At 38.2% G+C, this 12,912-nt stretch overlaps 1 long non-coding RNA gene across 1 annotated transcript; it reads left to right on the forward strand.

Annotated features, from left to right (window-relative positions):
- The first annotated feature begins 7,416 nt into the window (after positions 1 to 7,416).
- On the forward strand, positions 7,417 to 12,339 carry LOC117022399 (uncharacterized). Its single transcript, XR_004423042.1, has 3 exons — positions 7,417 to 7,802; positions 10,639 to 10,757; positions 11,968 to 12,339. It is a non-coding gene; the product is annotated as an uncharacterized LOC117022399 (long non-coding RNA).
- The last annotated feature ends 573 nt before the right edge of the window (positions 12,340 to 12,912 follow it).

Consider the following 12,912-nt stretch of genomic DNA (forward strand, 5'->3'; position numbering starts at 1 on the left):
CTCGTTGGTGGCATCCGCCTCTCTGCAATCCGTGCTTGCCAGTCCAGCCACCATCTTCTTGCTAGCCCCCATTTTCTGCTAGAGTAGCCACAGCAGTTACATTAGTGGCCAATGGCTCACTGGTTACAGCTGACGGCCAACTAGCCACAACTGATGGCCATCTAATCACAGTTGATGGCCATTTACTACCTAAGCCAGCACCTTTCTATGTGAGGCTGAGAGCCTGGAAACTGCTCTCTGGGGCTCTGTCCCCACAGCACATTAACAGTTCCTCAGGGGGTCCCCAGCTATATGGAGCCCGTTCCCCACAGTGGTAACCTGACCTTTAATAAACCCTGTATTGACTCTTCTCACCTACCTGTCTCACTTTCCCCACTATCTCATTTGTGCTTCCTGAAATCACCTCAGTGGGGACAGAGCCAGGAGCGCAGTTTTCAGGCTCTCGGCCTCACATGGAAAGGTGCTGGCTCAGGTAGTAAATGGCCATCAATTGTGACTGGATGGCCATCAGCTGTGGCTAGTTGGCTGTCAGTTGTAACCAGTGAGCCATTGGCCACTAATATAACTGCCGAGGCTATGCTAGCAGAAAATGGGGGGCTAGCAAGAAGATGGTGGCTGAGCTGGCAAGTGTGGATTGCAGCTAACAAGTGGGGTTAGTTGGTTGGCAGAGAAGTAGACGGCGGATTGCGGATAGTGTGGCTCCTGCTTCCTGTGTCTCCAACCCAGCCACCAGCGAGAATATAGTGGTATGACTCCCCCATCTGTGGCTCCGTGGGTGGTCCTTTTTGGCCTCACTATATCCTGTGTTCTTATGTGGGGAGCGGGACCAGAGACCCCGCCTGACACCCTGCATGACAACCTCCCAAATAATCAACTTGCACACAATTTCCTGTCTTAGGTTTTGCTTTGGTAAACCCCATTTCACAATTGTTGTGACAAATAATTGAGAACATCTGTGCAAAGCACCTACTAGAGCTCATAGTAAGACCGCAATACATATTATTATATCTGACAATTAAAACAGAATGTCATGGTGCTAGGCAGTGTTTAGATTGTGTTTCTATAGTTAAGTGATGTTTACATCCTGCTAAAGCATATTTACATAATTTTATGACGTATCTAAAACACATAGAAAACATTTTAAGTGGGGAAACTTAAGGTATGAAAATTTGGGTATAGAAAAATATCTGCTAAGGATTTTTTTGCTTTTTCTTTTCCCTTCTCATTTTTTCTTTTCATTGTGTTTCTATACTGAAGTCATAATTCTACTTCTATATAAAATGTCATAAATTGTGTACTAGTTCCTTGAAGAAATGAGTGGAAGAGCATTAATAAGAAACAGCCTATATGTAAATAGAAATCTCTTGACTATTATTCAGTGATTCCACAAGTGTTTAATCGTGAAAAGATCATTTATTTGACTTTAATATGACAATTCTGCAGAGGAATGCTAGATATTTTATATTTCCTTCAGTGCTAGGGTTGAATTTCTTTCATTATTTCTTAGTCTATATCTTTTCTAGGCAAGTGTATTTAGCAGGTATGCTATTATTTGCTGTTATTATGGCCCTATTCAATTTAAAATACATTCCTGGCTTGTAGAAATGCCATGAACAAGTAGCTTACGAGGCGTATGTGGAAGTTCTAAAAAATGATGAAATGAAGTAGAATGAATCTTGTAGAGAGCAGCTGTGGACATGTCAATACTACCAGTTCTATTTACATGTGGTAACTGACAACATGACCCTAGGACTTCTGAATTTATCTGGGCTCACTCCAAGACTGGAAAGGCAACCCTTAGGCAGTGCCAGGTACATGCAAAGGGAATAATTTTTTAATATTTTTAAAAATTATTTTTATTGAAATACACACAGGAATATTATTCAGCAATGAGAATGCATATATGTCTTTGATATCCTGTCTTCATTTCCTTTGCATATATACCCAAGAGTAGAATTCCTGGATCATATGGTAGTTCTATTTTTAAGGAATCATTTTTCTTTATGAAGGTGTAGGGACCCCAATATATTGGTAGTGGCAAAATAAATTGGTTTGTTATTTCTGAAAAAATAACTGTGCATCAAGAGTTTTAATATTCATATGCTTAGATCTAGTAATTTCACTTCCAGGAACACTTCTTAAGGAAACAATTAGAAATTTAGACATGTGTGCAAAGATGTTTATTGTGCTTCTTATAACAACAGAAAGGAAGAATGAAAGGAAAGGAGGAAAGAAGGGAGAAAAGAAGAAAGGAAGGAAGGGAGGAAAGAAAAAGAAAAAAAAAGAAATTGGAAACAACCTAATAGTCAATAACCAGGAAATGATTACATAAATTTTGATGCACTCATATTATGGACTATTTTGCAGCCAGACCAATAATTTTATTTATCTTTAACAATGGTTGATATCTTTCATACATAAAAACTTGTATAGCTCAAGATGAAAACTTAAACACTCCTATGGAAATAAAAGGCAAATGATATATGTAGGAAATTTATGAAGAAGAAAATGGCTAGTAAAAATATTTTTAAGTCTCAATCACTAATTGTCATATAAATTTAAATTTAAAAATCTATAAGCTATCATTCTTTACTATGAAAATGGCAAGGAGTTTTTTAAATTACACCGAGTGCTACTAAGAGGGCAGAGGGCCTTTCTGTAAAACAGCAATATGTGTCAAAAAGTTTCAAAATGTGCAAAAAATATTTATAACCTAATTAAGATTTCTTAAATCTTTTTTTGTAGGAACCTGTTTCTACACCAAGTTAGTTACATATTGAATGAAAGGTAAAAAAGGAAGTATGGTGCAAGAAGCCAGTCTACAAAAGCTACATAATGTATGCCTCTATTTCTACGAGATTCTGGAAAAAGCAAAACTATAAATCTGTAAACAGATTAATAGTTGTGAGGAATTTACGAAGGGCTGAATAGGTATAAAAAAGAGGATGTTTTAGGGTGGTGAAACTGTTCTATATGATACTGTAATGAATCATATATGTAATGGATACATGACATTATGCATTTATCAGAACTTTACAGCATAAAGAGTGACCTTTAATGTACGCAAATTGAAAAATCATTTAGGAGGATGGGGAATCCCAGGATGGAATACAGAGTGTGATGAAAGAATCTAACTGGATTATAAATGCATTAAATACCCTCACTGGAAGAGTGGGAAGGGAAAGGTGCTAACCTAAGTAACTTTGGAAATGAGTGGAGTCTGTAGATTAAAGGCAAAGAAACTGTACATAACGGAGAGCATATAAACACTGTGCTCTAATGATACAGTTGTTGCTCATAGGATGTATGTTAACCATTCTGAAACTACTACACACGTACACTAAAACTGAACAATTAAGTAAATGGATGGTGGATGGTGAGAGCCAGGTTTCTCACTGTTGGAGTGGGAGGTTACAAATAAGGAGGAAGGCTAGAATGATCTATGTGGTACCATTGGAGACATAAGTAGGAACTCATATTTTTCTTAGTATAGTTACAAATGGATACACAGAAATATTTATAGATGTGTGCATGTATACAGGTTAGTGTACACACATTGTATCCTTACTCTGACCCCTGAGAGGGCCTGGAAGCAACCACACCCCAGTTAGCAATGAGCACACCTTGTGCCCAGATCTTGGTTTCTAATACCATTCTCCAGTAAAAGGAACCAGAGCTCCATCAAGAAATGGCAGATTCTAGGACAGGGCAGGAAATATACAAATAAGCCTGGAGCATCTTGTAGTGCCAGAAAGTAAGGAAGTGCTCAAACAGACAAACAAAAACAATGATGGCGCCTGTTAAAGGGACACAGTAGCCAACTGAAAGCTCCCAATGCTACTCGCATTACATCATAGCAAGGACACTACACTATCGACGTGACTCACCATTGAGAATTGAACTTCATCATCTGGCTGAGATACAGTTGGTCAAGTTTCTCCACTGTATGATGTAATGAGCATGGCACTTTACCTATTTGATCTTCCAACCGCAGACTCGTAACTTCAGTATAATCATGAGGAAAATGTCTGGCAAATGCAAACTGAAAGACATTCTACAAAATACCTGACCAGTACGCCTCAAAACTGTCAAGGTCATCAAAAGCAAGAAAAGAGCAACTATCAAAGCTAAGAGGAGCCCAAGGAGACATGACAACTAAATGTAATGGGGTATCCTGTACGGGATTCTGGAATAGGAAAAGGACATTAGGTTAAACTAAGGAAATCTGAATCCGTTATAGACTTAAGCTAATAATAATATATCAATACTGGTTCATTCATTGTAACAAGTGTACCATATTATTATAATACATTAATATTAGGGGAAACTATGTATGAGAAACTGTGTATATGGGAATTTTCTATACCATCTTCACAGCTTTTCTGCAAATGTAAAAACATTTTAAAATAGGAAGTTTATTACAAAATGATAGCCAATAAAAAATAGCATTGAAACTGGGGAAAAAAAAAACAACTGTGGCTTGTGATAAACAAATACAAATCCCTTTCACAGGACTTGCTTCCCGGCCACTGGGAGTGCAGTTAGCAAACAGTCTGAGTTCTCAGCCCCGTCAGGGTCTGCCTCAACTGCAGAGAGGTGCCCCTCATACGGTCACAGCTTCCAGAGGCAGCCCGTCGAGTGACTGAGCGAGGCGGGCATAGGGCCTGGGCATCTCTGCCTGAAGATGGACAACTCTGATGGGCAATATTTGCTCTAGAACTCCCCACTGGTTGGCTGAGGCTTTGTTGGGTCTACATTATTGTTTAGGTTCTCCCTGTGCCCAATCCTTCATCCCACTCCTTTTACAGGTTTTATCTCTAATAAACATCTTGCCCACCAAACTCCATTTTAGCAGCTGCTCTCAGGTCACTGTCTGCCAATCACGCACCTCCTCTTTTAAAAGAAGAGTTTTACTTAGTATTACAGATAATTTCCCTCTGAGCCTCACCTGAATCCCCAACTTATGCTTAAATATTGAAAGACATTTACTTAATGCCTTCTCTGTTACCATTTAAAGACGTTTATAGACATGAACGTTTATCCTTTCATACACATATTCGAACACAAATAGCATCTTGGTAGTACAAACTGTTGCTTTGCCTGTCCAGCAGCCCTTCCCCCTTCCTTTGGAAAAGGCATTGCCGTTTTTCTTTTGGGGACTGACTATGTCTGTGCCTTCGGATTTTGGTGGCATCCACGAAGGTGCATGTGTACACATGCACACTCACTGGCCAAGGGGTGAGCACACAATCCAAACCAGGCCAACCAGGCTTATGCCTGGGCATTTGAGTCTTGAGCAGAGTGACAGAAAATTGGAAAATGAAGCTAAGTTCTGCCATTGGTAATGCCTGAAGGGATGGTTCCCCTCCTATGTGAGGCCTGACCATTCACTCTTTCTTGTGAGCTACCCAGACTCTTGTAACACATATCTGTCTTGATAATGTTAGCCAGTAGCGCTCTCTCTTTCGCTCGCTCTCTCTCTCTCTCTCTCTCTCTCTCTCTCTCTCTCTCTCTCTCTGTTGTTTGAACCAAAACAACAACAAACAACAACAAGATGACCCTAATGGTTGTTTTTATACTTTATAATTTTTACACATAGCAACCCATAAAAGTAAAGACTATTTCTACAACACTTCTGAAATGTGGAGGAAGTTATTACAAAGTACTGAGGGCAGTTAGAGGTATCTGAAGATGAGGATTTTTCTCAAGTCCCTACTATGTTCACCAATCCCACTTCCAGGAATTTATTCTAAGGGAATATCTAAGTAAGCAGTGAAAGATATATGGGCTAAGCATTGACCACAGAGTTACTTATAAAAATGAAATTTAGAAATAATCTAGATGTCAATGGATAGCTGTGGTCATTAAAAATGTAATGAAGGCTTGTATGTATTAATATGGAAAGATGTTCTGACTTAAGTGAAAAAAAGATTATAAAATGAAATACCACTTGTTTTACAAATAAATCTATATCTATATATGTAAATATGCATAGAAAATATCTAGACATGAATACACAGAAACAGCTGACATGGCTGGCTAAATGGTAGAAATATGAGTGATCCTTGTTTTGATATTTTTCACAAATTTGCAAACTTTTTGAGAAGAGGTCATAATACATCTATATTCAGAAATAATCAATGGACTCTTAAAGAGTAATGTTCTTGAAGGGTCTTCAACAATATAAAAATAATGTTAAGTAGAAAAAAAGAATAATGTCCTGTTTTTATCATCATCTTAATTATATAAAAATATTCACTGTTTTAGAAAATATGAATGTGCTTTTCTCTAAGTTAGATTATTAACTCTAAAATTGTTATACACAATAAATAAATGTGTATCTATACACACATACATATATAATTTATCTAAACAAAAACAAATTAAAAGTGAAAAAAAATTTCAATCCAGACACAACTATAAATCCTGTTATTGCACAGGACCAGAGAAAGTGTTGATTACACGTTTAGATTCAATCCCTTCTGAATAGTTGGTTTCATCTCACTGGGGAGGATGATGGTGAGAAGGATGAGAGAGAGAGAAGTGATCCGATGCGGTTTGGGATTAACCCTAAAAAGCATTGATGGACTTGGCCTCTTATTTTCTCCTCAATCTTCTCTGCTGAGGCTAATTTGATTCATGTCCAATTGCTCTTCCAGCTCCTTTTATTATTATTACTATTATTATTAATATAATTTGCTCCCATTGAAACTAGAACATAACCAGACATGCACTGTAGCTGTGTCAAACCTTTGTAAGAGTGTGGCCCTTCCATCTCTTAAAGTTGATTTACTGGGTGGAGGCATGTCTAACTATTTACTGAATGTCTACTACATGTACTGCTTTATAAGAAAAATAAAAATTTACAAAATATGGTTAGTCCAAAAATATTAAGCAATAATTTAACAGTGACGTAACAATTCAAAGTCATTCCAGGACGGTATGACACCACATCGGCGGCAGGATGACATAGTAGCAAGTGCGTGAACTTAAGAGACTGCATGGCTTCCCATCAGCGTCTACCACTTCCTTATGGAATGTGTGACTTTGGCATATCTCACGGACCTTACGAGCAATCAGTTTTCTCATCTTAAAAGGGAGAAAATAATAGCTATGCTTGATATTCAGACTTTAAGATAAACTCTAGTTATTCTTGCTTCTTGCTATTTACACCCCTGTGTAGTCACTTCTGACAGTGAATAGAGATAATTCTTTAATTACATTTAAAAAAATTTTCAATTACACTTGACACACAATATATTAGCTTCAGGGGTACAACATAGTCATTAGACATTTATATAACTTATAAGGTGATCACACCAATAAGTCTAGTCCCCATCTGACACCATATGTAGTTATCACAATATTATTGACTATATTCCCTATGCTGTATTTTATATCCCTGTGACTGTTTTTATAACTGGAAATTTGTTCTTCTTAATCGCTTCCCCTGAACAGAGATAATTTGATAACCAATAGGATGTGGCAGAAATGATAGAGTGTGCTTTTCCAAAGCCAGCTCATAAAAGACCTCATGACTTCCACCTTGCTCTTTTCTCTGTCTTGGATCACTTTGTTTTGGGGAAGTCAGCTGCCATGTCATAAGGACACTTAGTCAGCCCTGTGGTGAAGTCTATATGGTGAAGAATTGAGCCCTCTCACCAACCACCAGTGCCAACTTTTAGGCAGCTGAGCGAGCCTTGGAAGCAGATCCTTCAGCCCCGCCACACCTTCAGATGACTGCAGTCCCAACCAACATTGTGACAGCAATGTCATAAGAGACGCTGAGCCAGAACCACCAGGTAGGCCACTTCTGGTTTCCCGACTCAGAGAAACTGTGAGATCATCACTGTTTCGTGTTTTAAGTCACTACATTTTGAGCTAATTTGTTATGCAGCAATATAACCAATACTTTGTATCATAATATATTAGTGTCTTTTTGTTTTCTTCACCTGCTGCTCCAACATCAGACAATTGAGAGGGCAGGGTCTGGGGCAGCATCTTCAGAAAGGAGGAGGGAAGCTGAGGGCTATAAACACAGCTGTCAATTTGTACATGAGGGTGAATAAGGGCACTTCTGGGAAGATTTTGTTTTCTCTGTAAGTAGGAAGCATGGAATAGCTGCTAGAGGAAATGACAGGCAATAGAAACAACAACAACAACAATGAAAAAAAACAAGGGTAGACGGCACAGATCAGTGTCGTGATCTGATCTATATAGGGCTCTTACCTTTCTCCATCAATTCTGTGATGTAGGGGTAGAGATGATGGAAATAGCCAGCAAGTGGGGAAAGTCTAAGGGAAAAGTTCATCAATGCCGAGGTAGTCAGGGCATTGGCAGGGGGACTGGTGCCCCTGGAAGTAACATGCGCGTCATTTCTCTACGTGAACACTATGGTTAGTGATTTATACTATAAAATTACCAACATTTGACTATGTGACCTATAAAAATATCAGTGACATATACTTCAATCTATGTTGGCGCTGTAAAGGGTATATCCACATCTTCCTCGTAGAGAAGTTGAGAAGGTTGAGCTCATGGAGGGGAAAGAAGCAAGTCTCTTAAGAAAGTATATCTTGAGCAACAACAAAAAAAAGGGGGGGGATTTTTCTTGACCATTCCCCAATGCCTGGAACACGGTAAACTCTTAAAATTAAAAACAAACAAAAAAATCGATGTACACGCACATGATTTAGAAAGGAAAATACAGAAAGTATATAAAAGGGAAAAAGTCTCCACTGCATTGTTTTCAGCCTCAAGTAACAGAAACTTGACACGATTAAAACTGGCTTAAACGATAAAGAAATATATGAATTCACTAACAAAGAGATGGGAGATAGGATTTAGAGTTAGGTGATTTAGCGGTTTAACAGTGTATCATCAAGGACCTAGATTTTTTCTGTCTTTCTACTCTGCTCGTTAGTGCACAGGCTTCAGCCTGAGGCTGAATTTCTTTCATAGTTGTAAAATGAAAACATTTGGGCTTCCTGCTTTCCTTGTTTGTGTCCAATAGGAAAGAGAAAACCTGACATCCTGTGAATTTCTCCTAAGACTGAGAAGGCATAATTCCAGAAGCTTCCAGCAAACCTCTCCTCTCATTTTGTTAGACAGAATTGGGTCACCTTATAACAGGTCACTGAGAAGGGAACAGAACCATACGTACACCAGTGAGAGCCATCCCTGGGGAAAAAGTCAGTGTTCCAAATGCATCTGGCTAAAATGGATACAGTTGAGTCCCCCATGATATTTATTACCCACATAGCCCATATGCCCTTTCACAGAGGCAAACACTATTGCCAGTTTCCAGTGCATCCTTCTGAAGATATTCTATGTGTGTACATTTAGAAGCCTTTATCTTTCTATCCTCTTTTTACAGAAATGGTTGTGTAGTAGTATATACATTGTCTTACACTTTGCTTTTTTCTATGTAGATTATTGGTAAATGTTTAATTAGTAAATAGTGAGAATATATATTTTGTAAGCCAGATGGTTTTAATCCTAATTATGCACTTTGGTTATCTGCCTTTTGTACTCCTTTTCTTTGCAAAAGGCAAAGAAAAGCATTAAAGTCTTTTTTTTTAAGTCCCCTCCAATTTCAGATGGGATAAGGGGGAAATAGGGCAAGGTTTTTGTCTGGACTGGGGCCAGATCATTAAAGGGGATCAGCAGACCTTGGGTGTCAGCATGGTAGTGGCACCAGGAAGGAAGAAAATCCCAAGGGGTAGGTGAAAAAATGTAACAAAACAACAATATCAGCAAATGTTATGTTGATTGCTTCCTGTGTCCCAGGTTGTGCTGAACACATATTGGGTTAGGCCTGCTTGCAGCTGTCTCTTCACTTGTAAAGACTCTCCTTCAAACTTTGTATTTCTTAGTACAAGTGAAACTCCAAAGATCTGTATTAAGAAAGATGTGAGAGGTAAGGAGGGGACATAGCATGATAATGAAGGATGCGGATGATGGAGAGAGGGAAAAAAAGAAGTTGATGGAGCAACAAGATAGCAACAAGGAACATGGGTTCCTAGATAACCAAGAAGCATAGCTGCCGGGACTCTCTGGACTGCTCACACCTCCTGAAATATTTCATGAGAGAGAAATAAACTATTTCATGACCCAATCTATCTTTTTTGGGCCACTGAGTTTTGGGGTGTCTCTATTATACAGCAACTTAGCCTAGCTAATATATCAATTTAAAAAATTGCAAAGCTTATTGATATTTGGCAGTGCAGGAACAAGCACCTAATTGTCCTGACTCCCAAGCACCTAATTGTCCTGACTCCCCAGCTTTTTTTTACTGTGAATGATTAAGGAGGCAGCCTTGCAGTGGCCAATTCTGCTATCTTCCCAAAGGGTATAGTGATGAGGCATGAAGCATAATCTGCCAAAATTGATCATACCAACCAACCAATATGCCCTTCTGTTAATCCAGGTGGGACTAATTGAAGCACACAGAAGAAACTTGAAATACAGTGCTGGTGACTTTTGAAATCTTAGGTTGGAAAAGAATTAATGGCAAAACAAATTGAACTTGGAAAAAGTAACAAAAGGAGATGAATGTAATCCAATAGCTATTGGGAGATGAGGTAGCAAGGAATTTATGACTGAAATAAATGAACACTCTTTTACCTCATTCAAAAGGAACAAGTCTACAAGATGGGAGATGAAGGTGTAGAGCAACCCCACGCCCTAGAGACTTATTCAGCTGGTGGAAACGGATAATGGGAGAATGGTGTGTAGTGAACAGTTGGAGACAAAAGGTGAGACTGTAGAAGCGATATTGCCGTCAGAATATACAGGTGTACGTAGAATTCTCTTTTAATTCAGTGGCGATATCTAGTAATCAGGGGGCTTCAACTACGTAAATGTTCTAGGCTCACAGAAAGGAATAACTGGCACCACAATGACTGGCCACAGAGAGAAAGGAACTACCTGGGAATTAGAGATGCCAGAACTAGGGGAGCTGACCCAGCTCCAGGGCTGAACGCCAACAAGAGTGGCCAGCAGGCAAGTCATCAGACTGCAGGGAGCATGTCATTTTATGCTCCTTAATGAGATCAGATTTCAACACAGCATGTAAGGGTAGCAGAAGCCTACAAGGATTGATACTTTCTCGTAGGCTTAGATAATTTTTGCTTTTAAAAAGAATGCCAAGAAATTTTCAAAATTTGTTTTTCTGTTTTTCAAGTAATACTGTGTTTCCCCGAAAATAAGACCTAGCCAGATGATCAGCTCTAATGTGTCTTTTGGAGTAAAAATTAATATAAGACCCGGTCTTATTTTACTAAATATAAGACCGGGTCTTATATAATATGAGACTTGGTCTTATATAATATGATATAATATAATATAATACAATATAATACCTGGTCTTACATTAATTTTTGCTCCAAATGACGCATTAGAGCTGATTGTCTGGCTAGGTCTTATTTTCAGGGAAACAGGGTACTTGCCACAAGAGGGTGAACAAGAAAGGACGTCAGTTACTGCTTGGTGCTGATGACACAATGCTATCAAACGACAAAGAAAAGGCAAACTTCTCAACTTTGTCTCCTCTCTCAAGGAGAGTACTTTTTTTGATGAAAAAGGAGGTAGAATAAACATGACTAGAAGGCTACTGAAATCCAATGTGGTAAACGAGCAACCAGTTGTTTTAATGGAGTTAAACTTTCCAGGCCTAAATGAATTATCCACGAAAGATGTTGCATCTTACGATTGTAGAATCAATACTAGTTTTGAGAAGCCAGAGAAAAATAAGAAACGCCAAAAAATTGAGGAGGGGCAAATACTATTCTGCTTTCAAAGATAATACAAAGCAGCAGCAGGAGGAGGAGGCAGCTTGAGAATTATTGGTGAATTGAATAAGGTCTAGAATAAATTTCTAAACAAATGTTTTAACATTAGGGAAAGAGATTGAACTCATGAATGACAATTTCAATTTTTTGTTTGTTTCCATCTATCTCTATCAAGGTCTCAGTGGAAAAAAGAATTTACTGCAGATGTTTCAAATGAAGCAATTTAAATAAAGGGACTGCGTTAGAGCTGTAAACGCTTGCTAGAGCAGCAGCATCTGGAGTCTGATGCGAATGCAGACTCCCAGACCCCAGCCCATTGATTTAGAATCTGCATTTTAAGAGGATCCCCAAGTGATTCATGTGTGCTAACATTTGAGAAGCATTGAAGTAGGCAAAGTTAGAAGAACACATACAAGATGGCAAGATGCCCCCAAATTAATAACATTAAGAAGTCATTACCACTCCTAGGGCTGAAGGAACAAAGGGATGAAATTTGGAAACTGAAATTAGTGAATATATTAAACACCACTGAACTGCATACTTTAAATGGGTGAATTGTATGATACATGAATGATGTCTCAATAAAACTGTTTTAAAAAAGAAAAAACAACAACAAAAAAATACATGTACAATCTATATGCTGAAATCTCCAAAATATTGAAGAAAGCAGTGGAAAGAAATAAAGCCATGTGCCATGTTCATGGATTGGAAGATTCTATGTTAATTCCCTCTAGTGATTGTATAGATTTAATGCAATCCCAGTTAAATCCCACCATATTTTTTGTATAATTTTATAAACTTCTTATATGGAAGGCAAAGGAACTCGAGTAGCCAAAATAATCTTGAAAGAGGAAAAAGTTGGAGAGCTCAGTTTCCTTCATTTCAAGACTTATTATAAAGTTACAATAACCAAGGCAGTATGATACTGGCAAAAGGATAGATACATGATGGAGAAACGGAATAGAGAGTCCAGAACTAGACAAGCACATACTTGTTTATGCTCAACTGATATTTTACTAAGGTATAAAGGCAATTAAGTGGAGAAAGGATAGTCTTTTCAACATGTGATGATGGAAAAACTGCATATGTGAAAACACTAATGCCAAAAAACACTTTATCT

The sequence above is a fragment of the Rhinolophus ferrumequinum genome, chromosome 5, assembly GCF_004115265.2.
Source record: "Rhinolophus ferrumequinum isolate MPI-CBG mRhiFer1 chromosome 5, mRhiFer1_v1.p, whole genome shotgun sequence".
Lineage (NCBI taxonomy): Eukaryota > Metazoa > Chordata > Mammalia > Chiroptera > Rhinolophidae > Rhinolophus > Rhinolophus ferrumequinum.